This window comes from Rhineura floridana, chromosome 5 (assembly GCF_030035675.1).
Source record: "Rhineura floridana isolate rRhiFlo1 chromosome 5, rRhiFlo1.hap2, whole genome shotgun sequence".
In the NCBI taxonomy this organism is placed as follows: Eukaryota; Metazoa; Chordata; class Lepidosauria; order Squamata; family Rhineuridae; genus Rhineura; species Rhineura floridana.
Genome location: NC_084484.1, coordinates 73341975 through 73364596, shown reverse-complemented (window position 1 = coordinate 73364596; position 22622 = coordinate 73341975). Strand labels below are relative to the sequence as shown.

Here is a 22622-nt window from a genome sequence, read left to right as displayed (position 1 = left end):
GTAGAAAGTGGAGTCCCTCAAGGATCGGTATTGGGACCTGTACTTTTCAACTTGTTCATTAATGACCTAGAATTAGGAGTGAGCAGTGAAGTGGCCTAGTTTGCTGATGGTACTAAATTGTTCAGGGTTGTTAAAACAAAAAGGGATTGCAAAGAGTTCCAAAAAGACCTCTCCAAACTGAGTGAATGGGCGGGGAAATGGCAAATGCAATTCAATATAAACAAGTGTAAAATTATGCATATTGGAGCAAAAAATCTGAATTTCACATATACGCTTATGGGGTCTGAACTGGCGATGACCGACCAGAAGAGAGACCTCGGGGTTGTAGTGGACAGCACGATGAAAATGTCGACCCAGTGTGCGGCAGCTGTGAAAAAGGCAAATTCCATGCTAGGGATAATTAGGAAAGGTATTGAAAATAAAACGGCCAATATCATAATGCCGTTGTATAAATCTATGGTGCAGCTGCATTTGGAATACTGTGTACAGTTCTGGTCGCCTCATCTCAAAAAGGATATTATAGAGTTGGAAAAGGTTCAGAAGAGGGCAACCAGAATGATCAAGGGGATGGAGCGACTCCCTTATGAGGAAAGGCTGCAGCATTTCGGGCTTGTTAGTTTAGAGAAAAGGCGGGTCAGAGGAGACCTGATAGAAGTGTATAAAATTATGCATGGCCTTGAGAAAGTGGATAGAGAAAAGTTTTTCTCCCTCTCTTATAATACTAGAACTCGTGGACATTCAAAGAAGCTGAACGCTGGAAGATTCAGGACAGACAAAAGGAAGTACTTCTTTACTCAGCGCATAGTTAAACTATGGAATTTGCTCCCACAAGACGCAGTAATGGCCACCAGCTTGGATGGCTTTAAAAGAAGATTAGACAAATTCATGGAGGACAGGGCTATCAATGGCTACTAGCCATGATGGCTGTGCTCTGCCACCCTAGTCAGAGGCAGCATGCTTCTGAAAACCAGTTGCCGGAAGCCTCAGGAGGGGAGAGTGTTCTTGCACTCAGGTCCTGCTTGCGGGCTTCCCCCAGGCACCTGGTTGGCCACTGTGAGAACAGGATGCTGGACTAGATGGGCCACTGGCCTGATCCAGCAGGCTCTTCTTATGTTCTTACGAGAGCAAGCCACCTCCAAAGCATCTTCATCCAACAGGAACAATTATGAGGAGAATGGCCTCATTGACATTGCTACCTGGCTGTTCCCTTTATTTCATTTTTTTTAAAAAAAATGCTACCTCGCCTTTCTCTTCTGTCACCTGCCTGAAACCCTGGACAGCCACTGCCAGTCAGCATAGACAATACTGAGCTAGCGCCAGTCCTACCTCACAAGTGGTTCTTTTTCAATAAAGGTTTTAGAGTTTGATATATCACAAAATGATTTTTTTTTTAGCAGAGTTTTCTTCTTTGACCAGTTGAACAAACTGTACAAGAAGAAATTGCAGTTGTGGATAGACACCAGTATTGTTTAATGATGTATTGCTTTTTAAACATTTTTATATTTTTATGCTGTTTCTTTGTTTTGGTTGTTCACCTCCCTGTGTATCACATGGTAAAAAAAATCTATAAATTTAAAAAAGCAAACAAATGGGTAGGACTGAATGTAGCATTAGACAGAGTGGCCACGTCAAGTAGCAAATGCTTGTGCGAGTGGGGGGAGACTGAGGGCGAGATTGGTAGCAGTGGCGAAGTATTGAATGGCAGAGCTTTGTTTGTATGTGGCCTGTTCTGGGCTTCCTAAGCTAATCTGCTGTCCTCAGGTGTGGTGAAGAATGTGCCCTGTTACCTGTTATTGAAATAAGACTCATATAAGAAGATTCAACTGCCAGCCTGGTCAGTTTCTGTACATGGAATCGAAAGGGGAGCCATCTTGTCATTCAGCTCAAGCTGCAAAATGACTTGGGTTAGCCCTGCAAATGGGAGACAGCCATGTTCTAATGAGCAAAAGGAGACATCTTGTTGTTTTCTTGGCCTTCCCCCCCCTTCAGTGTATGCAACACCAATCCAGGACTTCAAGGTATTGCTTGATTTCACTCTGCATAAATGCACTATTTCGGTATTGTACAGGACTAAAGCCTCTGATGTTATACTAATGAATTACTAAGACAATGGGTAACCCCTGAGAGGTCTTTGTATGTGGTTTGTTCTGAAAGGCAACTTTTACTAAGAAAGCCTTTCTTCAATTCTTTGCCAAGATGCATTGAAGAGTGTAACACTTTCCTCCCCCGACCACAGAATTCTTGCTGGCTGAATTAATAGGAAGGGCTTAATGAGAGGATTTCATACTTTGTTGCTTATGTATTCTGACTGTTGAGGTTTATTATGGGTTACAATGCAAATTAGTATGGTCTTATTGATGTGCTGCCTAACTCTCATTTACTATAGACCCCCTAACAGCTCAACTGTTAGCAAAATCAGGAAAAATAACTTGCTATTCATCAACATTTTCAAAAGTTTATTTTATAACAAATACCACTATCAAATGTATATTCTCCTCTGGCTACAACACCATATGTAGGCTATTTCTCTTTTGTACATAATTATTTGAAAAGTGACCAAATTTCTATCAAAAGCATGCTATGCTCTACTGGTGACCAAGCATCAGACATTTTTAATATAATTGGCGGGTTCTCCCTCACACAGCTAGTTTAATTTTTAAAAAATAAAATCCATAGCTTTGTTTTTTCTCTGTGTGCAAAATTTCTGGCTTTTTATAATTGGCATATTTCTTGATTGGCATATTTTAGATCGCACAGTTACTATTGACTGTGCTTTCTGTTCATTTTAGGTTCAGAAAGGGAGGGGAAAAGAGGTAAAGATTATCCCCAATGTGCAATTGGATTCCATTTATGTTATGCTTTAGTGCTCCAGAAAAGAATGAACTGGAAAACAAGCTGTGAAAGCCGCAATTTCAACAAGGTTTTTCTGCTTTACATCAATACAAATGTAGGTCATTGCATTAGATGTGCACTAGCTGAAAAGGAGGGGGTGGAAGAGGCTGCTGTAATCTTATCTCTGACTATAATGCTATTTAGTAGAGTTATAAATATTCTGCAAAGGTATGTTATAAAGTGAGGGGAAAGACTCATGCTTCAATCCAGAGAACCACAAGGACTGTAAGTGGCTGTTGTTTCTTTGCTGTGCTCACAGAGCTGTGGAGTTTACAGAGCAGAAGCTCTCTCAGCCTTAAAGAATATGTAGGCATTCTGGGAGTTTGCAGAATCTGAACACACCCTTTCCTCCTTTAGCTTCCATATGATACCACAAGCTCCTCACAGTTTCAATTAGATGTCCACTACATTTTGTTTCTGCCCCATCAAAGAATTGACATACACTCTGATAGGCTTTACCTACAAGCAGCTTGCAAGCCAATTTGACACACATTTGTAATGATTTTGTTTTACTGCATTTTGCTATAGTTTTGATTGTGAGCCACCTTGAAAGGACCCCGGATCTAAAAGTGGCATTAAAATATTTTAATAAATGAATAAATATGAGCTTCAGTTCTTTCCCTGTAGAGATGCCTGGGTTGTCCATGTGAATATGTCTATTTGTGAAAACGTTGTTATGTGCCTTCAAGTCGACTACGACTTATGGCGACCCTATGAATCAGTGACCTTCAACAGCATCGGTCGTGAGCCACCCTGTTCAGATCTTGTAAGTTCAGGTTTGTGGCTTCCTTTACGGAATCAATCCCGTCTCTTGTTTGGCATTCCTCTTTTTCTACTTCCTTCTGTTTTCCCCAGCATTATCGTCTTTCCTACTGAATCATGTCTTATCATTATGTGTCCAAAGTATGATAATCTGTTATTTGTCTTTTTTGCAATCCATGATATCCACAAAGCTCTCCTCCAACACCACATTTCAAATGAGTTGCTTTTTCTCCTATCCACTTTTTTCACTGTCCAACTTTCACATCCATACACAGAGATTGGGAATACCATGGTTTGAATGATCCTGACTTTAGTATTCAGTGGTACATCTTTGCATTTGATGACCTTTCCTAGTTCTCTCATAGCTGTCCTCCCCAGTCCTAGCCTTCTTCTGATTTCTTGACTATTGTCTCCATTTTGGTTAATGACGGTACCAAGGTATTGATAATTCTTCACAAGTTCAATGTCCTTGTTGCCAATTTTCCAGTTACATAACTCTTTTGTTGTCATTACTTTAGTCTTGAGCTTCAGCTGTAGTCCTGCTTTTATGTTTAAATTTCATCAGATTTAGTTTCAAATCAGTGGTTTCTGCTAGTAGTATGGTATTGTCTGCATATCTTAAATTATTGATATTTCTCCCTCCAGTTTTGACACCTCCTTCATCTTGGTCCAGTGCTGCTTTCCATATTATATGTTCTGCATATAGATTAAATAAATAGGGTGATAAAATACACCCCTGTCTCACACCCTTTTCAATTGAGGAACCAATCAGTTTCTCCATATTCTGTCCTTACAGTAGCCTCTTGTGCAGAGTACAGGTTGCACATCAGGACATTTAAATGCTGTGGCACCCCCATTTTTTTTAAAGCATTCCATAGTTTTTCATGATCTCTACACAGTCAAAGGCTTTGCTGTAATCTATAAAGCACAGGGTGATTTTCTTCTGAAATTCATTGCTCCGATCCATTTTCCAACTCTGATAGGCTTTACCTACAAGCTCCTCCAGGGCCTGCAGGAGGAAGAGACCATCGCCCAAGGGAAGGAGAGGCTGCTGCTCTTGCTGCTGCTCTGCTGCTGCTGCTGCTGCCGCCGCCGTGGCACCACCACCTCCACCACCCTTCCCAGAGGGACTTCTGCCTGGCAGGACCAGGCCCCAGGCCTGATCCTGATCAGGGCGTGGACGTTTCTGTTGCTGCCGTTGGGCTGTCCTGGAATGCGAGACTGAAGTGCTGCTGTTGCCTCTTCTGAGGTGTATGCCACCGTTGCTGCTGTCATTATCACCAGGTTGGGGGTCATTGCTGTCTATCGTTCTTGGGTCCCATTACATCAGCTACTACGGATTATCGGCTGCTGAAGCTCCTCGGATGCTGCTGTGTTGTCTGAATGTATGAGTGGGTTGTATGAGTGAGTGTGTGATTGTGTGTATATGCCATGAGTTTTATTATTTATTTTATTTTTATTATGTGCCTGGGCGAGACAACAGTGTTGTGGGAGGGAGGACCAAAGGGGGCCCCTATTAGTGTAGTAACGGGTAATGGGAGGTATGGCGCTGTGAGTAGGACATGCCAGTTAAGGGGAACTCGCCCCAGACAACTGGTGGCTGTGACGTGTTCCGGTCCTCCTCACACCCACAGGATTGCTGGTAGTTCTATCAGCCAACTCTCGGATCTCCAGTTGCTGCTTTTTAATGCCAGATCGGTAAATAATAAAACCTCCCTCATCCATGACCTAATTGTGGATGAGGCGGCCGATCTGGCATGTATTACCGAGACCTGGGTGAGCGATCTGGGAGGTATTAATCTCTCCCAGTTGTGCCCACCTGGGTATTCGGTTCAGCATCTGGGTAGATCCGAGGGTCGGGGAGGGGGAATCGCTGTGGTCTATAGAAGTTCCATCCCTCTTGTTAGGCACCCTATCCAGATGGCTAATGGTCTAGAGTGTCTGCACATAACGTTGGGTCAGCGAGACAGACTGGGAATTCTGTTGGTGTACCGTCCACCCTGCTGCCCAACAGCCTCCCTAACTGAGCTGACAGAGGTGGTCTCGGATCTATTGTTGCGTTCCCCCAAACTTTTGGTATTGGGGGATCTCAACATTCATGCTGAGGCCGCTTTATCTGGAGCAGCTCAGGACTTCATGACCTCCATGACAGCCATGGGGCTATCTCAATTTGTTACTGGCCCTACGCATGTGTTGGGGCACACTCTGGACTTGATTTTTGCCACTGGATTAGGGGATGGTGATCTGAGAGTGAGGGATTTTTCATCTATTCCTTTGTCATGGTCAGATCACCACCTATTAAGGTTTAGACTTACACTGTTTTCTCCCCTCTGCAAGGGTGGAGGACCAATTAAGATGGTCCGTCCCCGGAGACTAATGAATCCTGAGGGTTTTCTGATGGCTCTAGGGAATTTTCCGGCTGATAGAATTGACGGTCCTGTCGAAACCCTGGCCATGCTGTGGAATACGGAAATGGCCCGGGCAGTTGACACGATCGCCCCGGTGCGCCCTCTCCGTTGCAGAGCTCAATTGGCTCCCTGGTTTACTCCGGAGCTAAGAGTGATGAAGCAAGAAAGGAGACGGCTTGAGTGCAAATGGAGGCGAACTCCCGACGGCTGTAATCATGCACTTGTGAAGCTCTCTACCAAACTCTATGTGAAGGCAGTGAGAGCAGCAAAGAAGCAATACTTTGCTGTCTCTATTCAGTCATCCCTTAACCGCCCAGCGGAACTTTATAAAGTTGTCCGGGGACTTTTACACTCTGGTCCCCAGGACGCAATAACACCATCAATTGCCCGCTGTAATGAGTTTGCGCGACACTTTCGTGATAAGATCATGAACATCCGCCGGGACCTTGACTCCATTATTGTAGCAGTTGATCCTAATGAGGTATCCAGAGCACAGTCTTGTCCTGTTTTATTGGATGAGTTTCAGTTGGTACAGCTCGAGGATGTGGACAAGGTGCTTGGACAGGTGCGGGCGACCACTTCTGATCTGGATCCTTGCCCCTCATGGCTAATAAAAGCTAGCAGGAATGGAACAGCCGGCTGGGCCAAGGAGGTGATTAATGCCTCTTTACGAGAGGGAGTGGTCCCACCCTGCCTGAAACAGGCGGTGGTGAGACCGCTCCTAAAAAAATCCTCCTTGGACCCTGATAATTTGGACAACTATAGGCCAGTAGCAAATGTCCCATTCCTGGGCAAGGTTCTAGAGCGTGTGGTCGCTCGCCAACTCCAGGCTCTCTTGGATGAAACTGATTATCTAGACCCATTTCAATCGGGCTTTCGGCTGGGGTTTGGTACAGAAACGGCCTTGGTCGCCCTGTATGATGACCTCTGTCGGGAGAAAGACAGAGGGAGTGTAACTCTGTTGGTTCTCCTTGATCTCTCAGCGGCGTTTGATACCATCGACCATGGTATCCTTCTGGAGCGACTTACGGATTTAGGAGTGGGAGGCACTGCTTGGCGGTGGCTCTGCTCCTATCTCGGGAATCGTCTCCAGAAGGTGATGCTGGGGGAACATTACTCGAGTCCCTGGGTACTCCAATATGGGGTCCCGCAGGGTTCAGTTCTGTCCCCCATGCTTTTTAATATCTATATGAAGCCGCTGGGTGAGGTCATCAGGAGTTTTGGAGTGCGTTTCCAGCAATATGCTGATGATACGCAGCTCTACTACTCCTTTTCATCTTCCTCAGGTGAGGCTGTTGATGTACTAGACCGCTGCCTGGCCGCGATAATGGGCTGGATGAGAGCTAATAAACTGAAACTCAATCCTAACAAGACTGAGATGCTGTTGGTGGGAGGACCCTCTGCCCAGATGGTTGATGTTCGACCTGTCCTAGATGGGGTTACACTCCCCCTAAAGGAACAGGTACGTAGTTTGGGGGTCTTATTAGATCCGCTCCTGTCACTTGAGGCTCAGGTAGCCTCGGTGGCACGGAATGCATTCTACCAGCTCCGGCTGGTAGCCCAACTACGACCCTATTTGAGCAAGGAGCATCTTGCCTCAGTTACCCATGCTATGGTAACCTCTAGATTGGACTACTGTAATGCACTCTACGTGGGGCTACCTATGAAGACGGTTCGGAAACTTCAGCTAGTGCAAAATGCTGCGGCCAGAGTTCTCACTGGGACAAAGAAATTTGACCATATAACACCTGTCCTGGCGCAGCTGCACTGGCTACCGATATGTTTCCGGGCCAGATTCAAAGTGTTGGTTCTTACCTATAAAGCCCTAAACGGCATCGGACCGCAATACCTGATGGAGCGCCTCTCTCGCTATGTACCTACCCGTTCACTACGCTCGACGTCGAAGGCCCTTCTCCGGGTTCCAACCCATAAAGAGGCCCGGAGATCAACAACTAGATCTAGGGCCTTCTCGGTGGTGGCCCCCGAACTATGGAATGCCCTCCCAGACGAGATACGCCTGGCGCCTTCTCTGTTATCTTTTCGGCGCCAGGTAAAAACTTACCTTTTCGCCCAGGCTTTTTAAATTTTGTAAATTTTTAAATATTTTAATTTAACATTTTAAACTTAATATGATCTTAATTTAAATCTCAATGGCAATTTTATTAATGTTTTATAATTGTACTATATATTTTTTTTTCCACACTTGCTCATATTTTAATTGTGATTTTATTTGTTGTACACCGCCCTGAGAGCTTTCTGCTATAGGGCGGTCTAGAAATGTAATTAAATAAATAAATAAATAAATAAATGGTCATTGATGCTTCTTCCCTTTCTAAATCCAGCTTGGGTGTCTGGCATTTCTCGCTCCATATATGGTAACAGCCTTTGTTGTAGAATCTTGAGCATTACTTTACTTGCATGGGATATTAAGGAAATTGTCTGATAATTGCTGCATTCCCTGGGATCCCCTTTCTTTGCAATTGGGATGTATATTGAACGTTTCCAGTCTGTGGGCCATCGTTTAGTTTTCCATATTTCTTGACAAATTTTTGTCAAAATTTGGACAGATTCAGTCTCAGTAGCTTGTAGCAACTCTATTGGTATGCCATCTGTTCCTGGTGATTTGTTTCTTCCGAGTATTTTAAGAGCAGCTTTCACCTCACATTCTAAAATTTCTGGTTCTTCATCATATGGTTCCTCCGTGAATGAATCTGTCATCCTGTCATTTCTTTTATATAGTTCTTCAGTGTATTGCTTCCGTCTTCCTTTTATTTCATCTCGATCAGTCAGTGTGTTCTCCTGTTGATTATTCAACATCCCTACTCGTGGTTTAAATTTCCCTTTCATTTCTCTAATCTTTTGGAATAGGGCTCTTGTTCTTCCCATTTTGTTGTCCTTTTCTATTTCTATACACTAACTATTGTAATAGTTTTCTTTGTCCCTACGTACTAGTCGCTGTATTGTTGCATTTAGGGTTCTGACTGTGTTTCTATCTCCTTTTGCTTTTGCTTTCCTTCTCTCTTTAACCATTTTAAGAGTTTCTTCAGTCATCCACTGAGGTCTTTCTCTCTTTTTAACTAGAGGTATTGTCTTTTTGCATTCTTCCCTCATAATGTCTCTGACTTCACTCCATTGTTCTTCTGGTTCTCTGTCAACTAAGTTTAACGCCTCAAATCTGTTCCTTATTTGATCTTTATATTCTTCTTGGCTGTTATTGTATTTTGGCATTACAATTGCTTTGTTGTTCTTTAGCTTTACTCTGATTTTCGATATGATCAGTTCATGATCTGTACTGCAGTCTGCTCCTGGTCTTGTTTTCACAGGAAGTATGGGACTTCTCCATCTTCTGCTACCAAGTATATAATGAATTTGATTCCTATATTGACCATTTGGTGATGTCCATGTGTAGTCTTTTCGGTTGCTCATAAAATGTGTTCGCAAGAAACAAATTATTGGCTTCACAGAATTCAAGTCTTTTTCCTGCATAATTTCTGTCTCCTAAGCCCCATTTCCCCACAATTCCTAGTTCTTCTGTTCCCTACTTTTGCATTCCAGTCCCCCAGGATTATCAGCACATCTTCTTTTGGTGTGTGATCAATTTCTTCCTGTACTTCTGTGTAAAATCTCTCCCAATTCCTCTTCTTCTTCTGCGTTTGCCGTTGGAGAGTAGACTTGAATGATGGTTATGTTAATAGATTTCCCATTTAATCTCATTGATATCACTTGCTCAGACCTTGCATTGTAGCTCCTAATTGCTTTTGGTACATCACTTCTCACTATAAACCAACCCCGTTTCTTCTTCATTTCTCATTTCCTGCATAAAATATTTTGTAGTTGCCTGATTGGAAATGTCCCATTCCTGTTCATTTTAATTAACTCACGCCAAGTACTGTAATGTTGATATGTTCAATTTCTTGCTTGACAATTTCTAATTTTCCCTGGTTCATGCTCTCATGTTCCATGTTCCGATTGTGTGCGTCGTACAACTCCGGACTCTCCTTTCGCATCTGTGCGCATCAGCCTCTGGGCTTCCTTTCGGCTTTGACCCAGTGGCGTCATTAGTCACAGCGCTACCCGTACTTGTTCCTTGTTCTTCCCCAGTAGCTCGGTGAGTGCCTTCTGACTTGGGGATCTCAACTTCCAACACTATCTCATGATGCATTTTGGATACTCTGTTCATAGGGTTTTTGTGGTAAGAGGTATTCAGAGGTGGTTTACCATTGCCTTCCTCTGAGTTTGGATGCATTTTGGTCTGGTGTCTCAGCTTTGACCATTCTGCCTTAGGTGTCCCTGCTAGGAGTCTAGCCTCTTGCTCTAGACTCTTGACGGCATTGCTCTCTGCTTCTTCAACACTCTCAAACCCATTCACCACATTAAGGTGTACATCCTAGAGGGGGTGTGTGAAAACTTGCTTGCCCAGAAATTAAGGTCAGTGTCAGATGTCTTGCTCTCAGTGCTATCTTGGGGATTTAGGGACCCTCCAAGCTGGTGTTTTATTGTGGGTATATTCTGCAACATGTTCTTGACCCAATAATAGTGCATTGGTGGTGGATTTATTCTGCTGTTGTTTGTTCTGCAATACTTTCCAAATGCTACCGCATTATGGCTGTCAAGAAGGGCTATAGTTCAATGAAATGGAAAATGGACTGCTTTCAAGTCGATCTCGACTTATGGCGACCCTGTGAATAGGGTTTTCATGGTAAGCGGTATTCAGAGAGGGTTTACCATTGCCTCCCTCTGAGGCTAGTCCTCCCCAGCTGGCTAGGGCCTGCTCAGCTTGACACAGCTGCACAAGCCAGCCCCTTCCTTGTCCGCAACTGCCAGCTGGGGGGCAACTGGGCTCCTAGGGACTATGCAGCCTGCCCACGGCTGTAAAGGTGGCAGGGCACATAACCCCTGAGCCCCTCACTGTGGGGGTGATTTTTAGCTGGCCCTTGACACCCAGGAGACACGAGCGGGGATTTGAACTCACAGGCTCTGGACTCCCAGCCAGGCTCTCCTCCTCACTGTGCTATACCAGCTGTCTCTATAGTTCAATGAAAGTGAGACAAAAATAAACCAGGACATTTGTGATATAAAAAGTTATGGGATTTGAGCAGAAGGTTACAGGATACACACTGATTGGAAATGTAGCAGTGCAACCACCCCAAAACCTTTGCAGGCACAAACAGTATTGAAAGGGGGATGGCATGTGACCACCCCAATAGCATCATAAACAAAAATGGTCACGAATGCACAATAAAAAACAAGTCTGGAGGGGCCTTTGGTTACTAGTGTGCATGAAAAGTGGGGCCTTTTCTGTGGTGGTGGTGTAACTCTGGAATGCTCCCACAAGTGAAATGTGTCAGACTCACTCACTGTGTCTTTGCCAGATATTGAAGACACCTTTACTGTGACGGGCTTTTAATGGTTAACACACAGATTTATTGCTGCCTGTTTTAATGTGTAACACATTTTCTTCATGTTGCTGTAATGTTATTTTTCTTTTCAAAATGTTGGTTATTTATTTATTTATTATTTAAGGCATTTATATACTCCTTAATCATTAGCATTTCTAAGTGGTGTACATAAAAATAAACCGTACACCAATTAAACAATAAAAATTCATCATAAAATCAAACAGAAATCTGAACATTACCTTAAGATGCCTGGTGGAATAAGAAACTCTTTGTCATCATGCAACTGAAGTTCAGGAAGGCAGGTGCCTGTCTAACATCAGATAGTAGGGAGTTCCACAGGCTTGGCCCTCAGCACTGAATGCATGGCTTCCAGTAGTTATAAGCCATCGGGGACCACCACGAGAGATTTGCCCAAAGAACTCAGTGATCAGCCAGGGATATAAGGGATCATAGACCCAAGTTGTTAAGGCCTTTTAAATTAGTAGAAGAAACACGAGCCTGGCCTTGTAACACATGGACAGCCAGTGCAAGCTTTGGACCACTGGAGTTATGTGCTGTCAGTTGTCTGTCCCTATCAATAATCTAGCTGCGGCATTTTGCACCAGCTGGAGCTTCCAGACCAGGAACAAGGGAAATCCCATATGGAATGCACTGTAATAATTTAATCTTGAGGTTACCAATGCATGAATGACCATAGCCAGGCTATCCCTCCCCAAGAATGGCCATAATTAGTGCACCAGCAATAGCTGGAAAAAGGCACTCCTAGCCACTAAGGCTACCTGTGGCCTCAACGGACAGAGATGGATTCAGGAGCACCCCCAAACTATGCACCTGTTCTATCATCCAGGACAAGCAAATGGCCAATCATCCAGACACAACAACCAATCACCCACAGTGTCTCTATCTTCCCAGAGTTCAAACTCAGTTTATTAGCCATTATTTATTCCACAACCGCATCCAGACAATATTCCAGACCATACTCAGCCTCTTCTAACTCAGACGTTAGAGTGAAATAGACCTGCATATCATCAGCGTACTAATGACACTTTGCCCCAAAACTCCTAATAGCCGTTCCCAATGGCTTCATTATGCATTATGTTCTTGGTTATTGCTTTTAGAAACTGGTTGCTGTAGCTGCATTTTTAACTGATTATATTACATGATTTTATTATTATGCTGCACATCGCACAGGATGCTTTCAGCCGAACCGTGGAATATAAATAACTTATTACTGTTCTAAAGGGGGTTACTGTGTGTCTATTTCTCTTGTTAGATGACAGTGTAAATCACAATAAATAATGATCAATATGAAATACCAATTCATTGCACATAGAGTTTCACAGACAAGATATTGGGGATTTGGGGGGGGGGAGGAAGCCTTCTTACTTTTCCATTACTTCTTTCTCCTACCCCCTTTACATCCTTTTGTCTCTTCCTTCCAGTACAGATTTAGGTTCAATAAACTGACATAAAATTGCTATACTGTTTGTTATGGTGAGCCATCGTCTTTTTATAAAATAACATCAAACAATAAGGTACTTTTACACTGGGAGACAAACCGCCCATTACACTTAATGCATAGCACGGAGCTACATTTCCATTTTTCTTTACTTAGTTACAGATCGGGGAGAGTAGTGATTGTTACTGGAATGACAATGTTGGGGCAGGTGAGGTTTACCTCTTCCCTTTCCAGTTGTGACCCACCCACCTAAACATACAGGTACAAGGTCCTCATAGTGCCCCCAGGTTTTGTCACAGTGAAGGCTGGGGAGAAAAGGGACAAACTTTCCCTCCCTCTAGTTAAGTAAAGAAAAAACAGAGATGTGGCTGCATGCTATGCATTAGTTACTGTAAACCGCCCAGAGAGCTTCGGCTATGGGGCGGTATACAAGTATAATAAATAAATAAATAAATAAACAAACAAACAAACAAACAAACAAACAAACAAACAAACAAACAAACAAATAAATAAATAAATAAATAAATAAATAAATGTGTACTTTAGCTGTGATCCATAAGCCAAAAGGAACCAAGGATTATAGTTGACTAAGTCATGTTCAGGGAAGACCCACTGAAAACAATGAACTTAAGTAACAGTGCAATCCTATCCATGTCTACTCAAGCCCTACTGTATGCAATGGGACTTACTCCCAGGTAAGCAAATTTAGGATTGCAGCCTTAGTCACGGCTACCCAAAGTCAATTTATTCCAGTGTGTCCACCCTGACTTAGTTGTAAATGTTTAATTTTTTAAAAAAAAAGTTATACTAACAACAGATAATACTAACAGTAGAAAATGATTTTAAAGTTGCTATCAATATACATGTACATTATTACTCAATGTACAATGTGCAATGAAGACAGTCCCTCATCTGTGTGGAGCTTACAGTGTTGATTTCTAAAATGGTGGAGACAACAAACTGGGGAGAGGAAAGGGAGCAGCAAAAATAAGGTAAAACATGTGCAAGCTAGATAGATCAGTGGTCTGACTCAGGAAATAACAACTACATATGCTCAGTGTCAAAGTCAGGCCCGTTTACTTGACTAGAGTTCTGCACTTTGTGTACAGTGATTCTGAGGCTCTCTTTAAAAGAAATGTGAGCATCCTTTCCCTTACTGCCAGGCTTCTCCAGCCTCAGTCCGCCCTAAAGCTCAGAGGAAGACATGGACGGGGAGAATGCATCACTTGGAAAACTGCCACCTCCCATTCCAGCACTTTCCAAGCTGGAAGGCATGGCTTCACTAGATGGCATATACCCAGTGCAGATCTCATTGCCCCATGTCGAGGGAGCATATGGCTGCAGAATCAGGCAATGGCCCTTTAAAGAACACAGACCTTAAAGAGGATGGGGACAACATCAGGACCAGACCCAGCCAGCCTTCAGAAGGCCTGGGCACTCTGCTGGGAACTGCTCTTCCCAATGTGAGGGAGAAACTCCAGCCAGCAGCTTCCACAGTGCTCTGTCAAGGGTCCTGACGGACTCCGCCTTACCTGTCTTAACCCTCCCTCACTTGTAGTCAGCATCCCCTGTGCCTCAAGCCAGAATACATAACAAGATACAGTTGTGCAATTCTTTTTCCAGAAGGAAATGTAAGGCCATGTCACATATTACATTTTTTAGGGTTCACCTCAGTTATGTTAAGTGTACCTGAAAATGTAATGTGTGAATGCTTGTACCATACAGTTACAACTGACAGAAAGTCTTGACTGACCAGAGCTCACAACTGAGTGTACACAGAGGCAAGCCTGGTTTACCTCTGTTAGATGTGTGAAGTAGCCCTCAGTAGTTACACTGACATGACCCCATACATCAAAATGGATTCTATGGGCATTCAACTTCAGCCAGGGGCAAAAATACATTGAGTTTGAATATATAAGATCAAGGAAGCGAAAATATAATTTTATTCAACATAATTATGTCATTGAACAAAAGCAACCTGCACATTGCATTTAAATAGCTTTTTTCTTGCTGAATATTTCTAAAGTACTATGATGTTCACTTTATAGTATATTATTCTGTTTTATTAATTTACACCATATATAATCCTCCTTTTCATTCTTCTTGAAAATTATTTGTGCTTTTCAGCCTAAGTGTTGCAAAAACTCTTGCTAGTTCGTGTACCTGTTGGGACTGCCAATACTCCCAACAAGACAAGACGGGGAAGCAATCGAGGGTTCAACAAGCCTGGAGACATCATTACATCCCGTCTCAAGCCAGCACATTCCTTTTCTCCCCCTTCACTGCACCCAAGGCCTCTAAGACAGCCTGTCTTTTAGCATCCACACCCTGGGGTTTGCAACTATGGATTATATATGTTAATATGCAGCAAAATGCTAGAGAATAGTGGGCAATGAATATATTCGGGGATATTCGTAACATAAGGATAATATTTTTAAGGAAAGTTTATATTATACCAATCAATATCTGGCTAATGACTGTCCTTTTACATACATTTAAAAGAGCAGCCAGTTTTTATTTATGAACATTATTGATTTTGTGGTGTGCAATTGTCGTAACTTTCATGGCTGGCCATAAAACGTTGTAGAGATAGGTGATTCAGCATCAGCAAAAGGCATATAAATTACTGTTAAGGAGCCAAAAGAGCTAGTTTCTAGAAATGAGCCTTTGTGAAATCTTTCAGTCCAGCCATAAATAACCCAACTGAGGTTAACTGAACAGTGGTACAGATCCATTTGCCCAGCTTATATGCACTGATCTCTGCTGTCTTAATTCAGCAACAGCAGTCACTGAGTATCAAAGACTGGATGGATTGTTTGTACCAGCTTCCGAGAATTCATAATCCTTTCTTAGATTAACCTTCTTCACCCTATGGAGACAGTGCCCCTTGCTACCATAGCAAAGACTGTGGGTGGAGGAAGGATGTCATGCTGGATAAGGAGGAAGCACATTTTCTGCCTTGCAACATACAAGATATTGGGCTACATTCACCCAAGGTCTCCAACCAAAAGGCAGTAAACAGACATACAGAAGATTTGCTTCCCATCCAAGCAGCTATACAGACAGTAGACAAGCAGCTGTTGGAGGCAGCAGCAGTATTGTGGATGCCAGGACCCCTGGCAAATATAGCTTCCTATGGCTTCTGGTGCATTAGTAAGGGCCCAGGATTCCTAGGAAACAAAAATTCCAAGGAATCCCAGCACTCAGATGCTTTTGAAAGCATGTTCAGAAACAGCCTGGGGACCAAGATCCCTGGGAATTGTAGCTTTCCAGAAATCTTGGCTCCTTATTAAGGCCTCAGAAGCCCTGGGTGATAACATTTCCAGGGATCCTGGCACAAGGGACACTGCTGCTGGATCAAGGTCTAATTAAGAGAGCCACAACCTCTCTCACTAGTGCCACTGCCACCTTTTGGGGAAAGGTATATCTAAAACTTGGAAAACTTAACTCTTTTTGTTAGAACCCTGCGGGAAAACACAGCTAAAAGACCAACTGGCCTACTTTGTCTTTATATCCAAGTATATCTGCCAGAGTATCTACAAATATGTACAGACAAAACCATTATATGCCAAGGGTCTTTTTTATATGGCAAAATGCCTCCTATGACTCTTGAGTAAGTAGACAGTGATGTTATATCCTTTTCTGTGTTTTCCCCCTTATTTTTCTTTCTATGAAAGTAATTTGTAGTTCCTGATGTAAGTGGGTTTAGTAAGACTTTTAAGTTTATAGATTTTGTTTATATTACAATTGTTTTCTTTTTTACAGATGTAATTTGAGATAGAGGTGTATGGTTTAATTGTTTGTTCTAATGTGAGTTTAAGTTTTTAAGCCCTATTTTAAATTCATTTTAATGTATAACTGTATGAGATTATATGCATTTTAGATTGCCCCGAAGAAGGAAATTGTTCTCCAAAATGCATTAAGCATTAACAACTACAATAAACTGGGAGGGGGGCACTTTGAGAACCACTTTCTCTTTTGCTTTCTTGTATTCTGTAAGAAAGCTCCTTAGAACCTTCGTTTGGTCCTAAGGAGGAGGCAGCAGCCAGAAATGTTTTGGTCAAATTGCAGGACCTGGTGTTCCAAGCCTCTACCTACTGGCATGCAGACAAATTTTAAGGAACCCCCATGACTTCTGTGAGTGGACATCTTTTGGTACACCCCAAACATATTATTTCACTTAAATAAATGGTAAAAGAACAGCCATTCATAATTCAAATAAGATGTTTCAGAACAGGGCGTCAAAAATATATAGTATTAATTATTCATTGACAAATGTCAAGGTATATTGGCCCAAGACATTACTATTTTTTTATTTGGAGTGCAATACATTTTAAATAAGTTTTATGACAGGGAATTTTATATTTAGCAACAGATTATTGCCAGTTGTCATGGCAGAGGTTAGCAAATGCCTGACTTTTGCTGTCCTTTACAGCATTTTAGATTGATGGTACTTTGTTAACTATAATTACTGTCACCATTAGAGAAAATATTTAGGGCAAATTCATAGGGGGTAAAAATCAAGAGTGGAAACAAAAAAAGGACACACTAAGAGGAGGCATGACAGAGGTTATAAAATTAAGTGTGGTGTAGGGGAAAAGGTTATCATTTCTCTTAACAATAGAACTTGGAGTTATACAATGGAATTGATCAGCAGCAGGTTTAAGACACACTAAAGAGTTCTTCACACAACACACAGCAAATTTATAGAGTTCACTGGCACAAAGTATGGTGACGGTTACTAACTTACATTGCAATCCTAACTATGTCTACTCATAAGTAAGTCCTATTGAATTCAATGGGGCTTATTACCAAGAAACTGGATTTAGGATTGCAGATTCCTTTATGAAGGGTTTAGACAAATGAGTCAGGATAGCTATATGTAACCACGTTCAAAGACAATATGACACTGAGTACAGGTTGTTGGGAAGAAACCATGGGAGAAGGCAATTGCCTTCATGCCCTGCTTATAAGCTTCTCAGAGGCATCTGGTTGGCCAACATGAAAAACAGACTGCTGTACCAGATGGACAGCTGAGTCGATCCAGGTGGATGCTTCTGTATGTTCATAGAGATCTAAAAATCAACTCTGCATAACTTCACAGCAAATTTCTTTGAGGCAATAATTTGCACACTATGACATCCATCATTCCCAATGTAGATACAGTCTACTTTCATTACTACATTTCCCTGCTTTTTAAAGCTTGATAGAAATAACTGTTGGCTATAGGTAGGTTCTTCAACCGCAAGATTTTTTGGCTATTAGTGAATTTCTCTGCTTTTTAATCCAGGAGGCAAGAAATGGGACCCTGTGCAAATTTGCTGAGAATGGATTGATCATTTGCATGCTTATTGAGTTCCATGGGATTTACTCCTCTGCAATCATGCTTAGCATAGGTGAAACTGGCCATGGGGGAGGAGGAGAAGGAAAGGGAGGGAGGGAGGGCTGGAGTGGGCAGGGGAGGAGGAAGAAGGGAGGGAGAGAGGGAATAAAAAGAGAGGGGGAGGGGAAAGGCAGGTCTGATCATTTGTATGCTTATTGAGTTCAGTGGGATTTACTCCTGTGCAATCATGCTTAGGATCAGTGAAACTGACCATGGCAGCGGAGGAGAAGGGGGATGGGAAGATGAGAGGAGGAGAGGGAGGGAGGGGAGGATGAGGAAGGGATTGGAAGGGGAGGATGAGCAGGGGATTGGAAGGAGCAAGAGGGAGAGGATAGGAGGGAGGAGGAAAGGTTTGATCATTTGCATGTTTTTTGAGTTCAATGGAATTGACTCCTGTGCAATAATGCTTAGGATAGATGAAACTGACCTGGGGGAGGGGAGATTGGGTAGGTGGGCAATGAGCAGAGGGAAAGCCCCTTTCCTTTCCAAAAGAAAAGCATTATGAACAGTATCACTGGTTTTTAGACTTCTCTCACCTTTTTATTCTACAGCAGGCAAATGTAGCCCCCCATCCAAGTTTAAACCAAAGCTGTCACTGGCCACATCCACATCATACCTTTATTTCACTTTAGACAGTCATGACATCCTCCAAAGAATCCTAGGAAGTGTAGTTTGTGAAGGATTGTGAAGGATTCTAAGAGCTGCTAGGAGACACCCTATTCCCTTCACAGAGATACAATCCCCAGAATTCTCTGGGAAGAGGGGCTGACTCTGGCCACTGGAGCTCTGTTCTTTCATTCATTTCATTCTATTCATAAAGTACTGGGCACAGTGGTAATAGAAAAGCACCACAGGAACTAGCCAACAGTCTGTTATTCGGCAGGCACCTTCTGTTTTGACCTTTAAACACCTGCTGAAAACTTTACTATGCCATCAGACTTATGCAGGTAATGGAGAAGATATTTTTCTGCAATTGTTAACGATTTCTGACTTTAAATTGTTATGTGGTTTTGGTATTTATATAGATATGATGTAAACAAGTTTTGTTATTAATAGCAGTATACAAATAATTTTTTAAAAATAAATAGAACAAATTAAGCCATTTTCACAAAGTCCCACTTATGTTAATGGAAAAGTTAAACACAAGCTTAAACCTCACCTGTTGCAATAAATTGGACTTTAAATGTTTAGCTACAGTGGGATCCTTCATTATGCATATGTGAGCCGCTACCTGAGGATGACAAGAGATGGAAAGATAGTCTATAAGGGCAAAAGAGTCACCAAAAAATAACACATTTCAATTGCTGTATAGAATAACTACACTCACTTAAAGAAGCACAAAGAGTAGCTTTTTTCTCATTGACTTATAAAGCTCATTTAGGATAATCATTCAACTAAAATTACTCTATTGCCTCATTTGTGGAGATTTTCAGCTGTTAAATAAAATACTTGGTTGGAGTTCAAATAGCTGCCAAATGCCTATAAAAGAATCCATGATACATGTTATTTTTCTGCCATCCCTTAGCAGGCTAAGTTAATGGGTCACTTAAGTGGTTTCACAAACTATTTTGCATCATATGAATGGGTCATGAACTCAGTCAGCAGACTGGGATCCATTTGTAATGAAAAAAAAATCATTAAAGAAGAATGCATAGATTAAAAAAAAGAATAAAAGGTGCTATCAAGTGAATACCTTATATATTTTAATGCTTCCAAAATATGCTTACACTCCTGAAGCCTCTGAAGAAACTCCTTAATTCCAAGTTCTAGAATTGTATGACTGCCACTAATGATGTCTCATTATGTGTGCTGTTTATGTAATTTGGCACACTTATAATATTCTCAAGAGTATGCCCTTAACTGATGGAAAACATCATGTTGGGACATAAGGGAGCGTTGATCTCTTTGGGGCAGAATTAATATTCAGCGGAGGTCTATGTTATGGGAATCTGGATTTCTACCAAACAGCTGCATGTTTTGAGGTGGAGAAGTAGGACAAGAGGGAGGGGTGGTTTATCCTCCTTCCCCTCTACTGTTATTCCCCTGCACTACTGCCCTAACCAGTCCATTGCTACAGACTGGGTTGTCCTCACCGCTTTGTAGCTTTTTGCATCTGAGCTCCCAGATCAAACATCTAGTTTTATCCTGGTATGCTGGGCCTAAGCTGTTTGAGGATTTATTATATAAGAATGCATCTGATCTCAGGAAGGCCTTGCTCTTCAAGCAAGAAGCCCTCTTGTATTACTTCTGTGTAGGAGGGTCCAATGGCCACACTATGTGGGTGTGGATGGTCAAAATAACAGCCTTGCTGGATGAGACCAAAGGTCTAGTCCAGCATCCTCTTTCCCACCGTGGCCAATCAGATGTCTATGGGAAGCCCACAAGTCGGACACGAGTGCAATAGCTTTCTCCTACTATTGTTCCCTAGCAACTGATATTGAGAAGTATGGTTGCCTCTGACACTGGAGCTAGTATACAGGAAAGATGACTAGTTACTGATAGCCTTGTCCTCTAGAATTTGCCAAAACCCTTTTAAAGCCTTCTAAGCAGCCATCACACTTTTGGTAGGAAACTATATAGTTAAAGTGTGGGGAAAAGTACTTCCTTTTGTTAGTCTTGAATTTCCAATAATTCAGATTCACTGGATGACCTTTGGTTCTTGGGCCATTAAGGATAGAAAAATAGTCTACCCATTTTCTCCACACCATGCAGAATTTCATACACCTCTATCAAGTCCTTTTTCAAAGCTAAATAACCCCAAATACTCTAAACCTTCCCTCACAGGAAATTGCTCCAGCCCCTTGACAATTTTTGTTGCCCTTTTCTGCACCTTCACTCACCTCATCTGCCAGCTCCACTTGCCATGAATGCTCAGCAGCCACTGCCATGCACCTACATTGAAACATTCTCAGCCAGCATGACACTTAAAACATATATATGTGTGTGTATGTGTGTCTCCCAGAAAAAAAAAAAAGTCTCCCAGTACAGTTCATGGATTAATAAAAACCAAGCCAATTCCTGGCTTTAGGCTTTGAATAATAATAATAATTTATTTATTTATTTTATTATTTCAATTTATATACCGCCCTTAGCGAAATAGCTCTCAGGGCGGTGAACAAACAAAATAAAATACAATATATCATAATAAAAATACAAAAACATATACAAACAAACAACGAAAAGCACAGCAAAAACAAAATAAATACTACAAAAATTAAAGATACAGATTAAAAGATTAAAAAAGTTAAGAAGATTAAAATGCCTGGGAGCATAAAAAGGTCTTTACCTGGCGCCGGAAAGATAGAAGTGTAGGCGCCAGGCGTACCTCTTCAGGGAGGCTGTTCCACAACTCAGAGGCCACCACAGAAAAGGCCCTAGATCTCGTAACCACCCTCCGGGCTTCCCGATGGGTTGGTACCCGGAGGAGGGCCTTAGATTCTGAACGAAGTGAACGGGTAGGTTCATAGCGAGAGAGGCGTTCCACAAGGTATTGAGGTCCCACGCCGTGTAAGGCTTTATAGGTCAAAACCAGCGCCTTGAATCTCACCCGGAAGCAAATAGGAAGCCAGTGCAGACGCGCCAAGACAGGTGTTATATGCGAAGACCGACTGGTCCTCGTCAATAATCTGTTAGCTGCGTTCTGCACCAGCTGAAGCTTCTGAACTGTCTTCAAGGGCAGCCCTACGTAGAGCGCATTACAGTAATCCAATCTTGAAGTTACCAGAGCATGGACAACGGAGGCGAGGTCGTCCCTGTCCAGATAGGGGCGTAGTTGGGCTACCAGACGAAGATGGTAAAACGCATTCCGTGCCACCGAGGCCACTTGGGCCTCGAGAGACAAGGAAGAGTCGAAAAGAACCCCCAAACTACGAACCTGTTCTTTCAGGGGGAGTGTAACCCCATCCAGAACAGGGTAAGCATCCACCATCTGAGCAGGGAAGGCGTTCACCAACAATGTCTCGGTCTTGTCTGGATTGAGTCTCAGTTTATTAGCTCTCATCCAGTCCATTATCGCGGTCAGGCAACGGTTCAGCACATCAACAGACTCACCTGAGGAAGATGAAAAGGAGAAATAGAGCTGCGTGTCATCAGCGTAGTGATGGCAACGCACTCCAAAACTCCTGATGACCGCACCCAGTGGCTGCATGTAGATGTTGAAAAGCATGGGGGACAAGACCGATCCCTGGGGAACTCCACAGTGGAGAGTCCATGGTGTCGAGTGATGTTCCCCAAGCACTACCTTCTGGTGACGATCCGCGAAGTAGGGCGGAACCACTGCCAAGCAGTGCCCCCGACACCCAACTCCGCGAGTCTCCCCA

At 42.6% G+C, this 22622-nt stretch overlaps 1 protein-coding gene across 8 annotated transcripts in view; it reads right to left on the bottom strand.

The window, feature by feature from the left end:
• FRMPD4 (FERM and PDZ domain containing 4) overlaps positions 1-22622 on the bottom strand; it is a 404750-nt gene that overhangs the window by 170730 nt on the left and 211398 nt on the right. For 3 of the 8 annotated variants that reach the window (XM_061627112.1, XM_061627116.1, XM_061627115.1), the window contains one exon: positions 19463-19534. The exons of the other annotated variants lie outside the window; for them this stretch is intronic. The gene's annotated coding sequence lies outside the window, so the exon portion shown is untranslated. The remainder of the gene's footprint in view (positions 1-19462; positions 19535-22622) is intronic. 8 annotated transcript variants of the gene reach the window in all.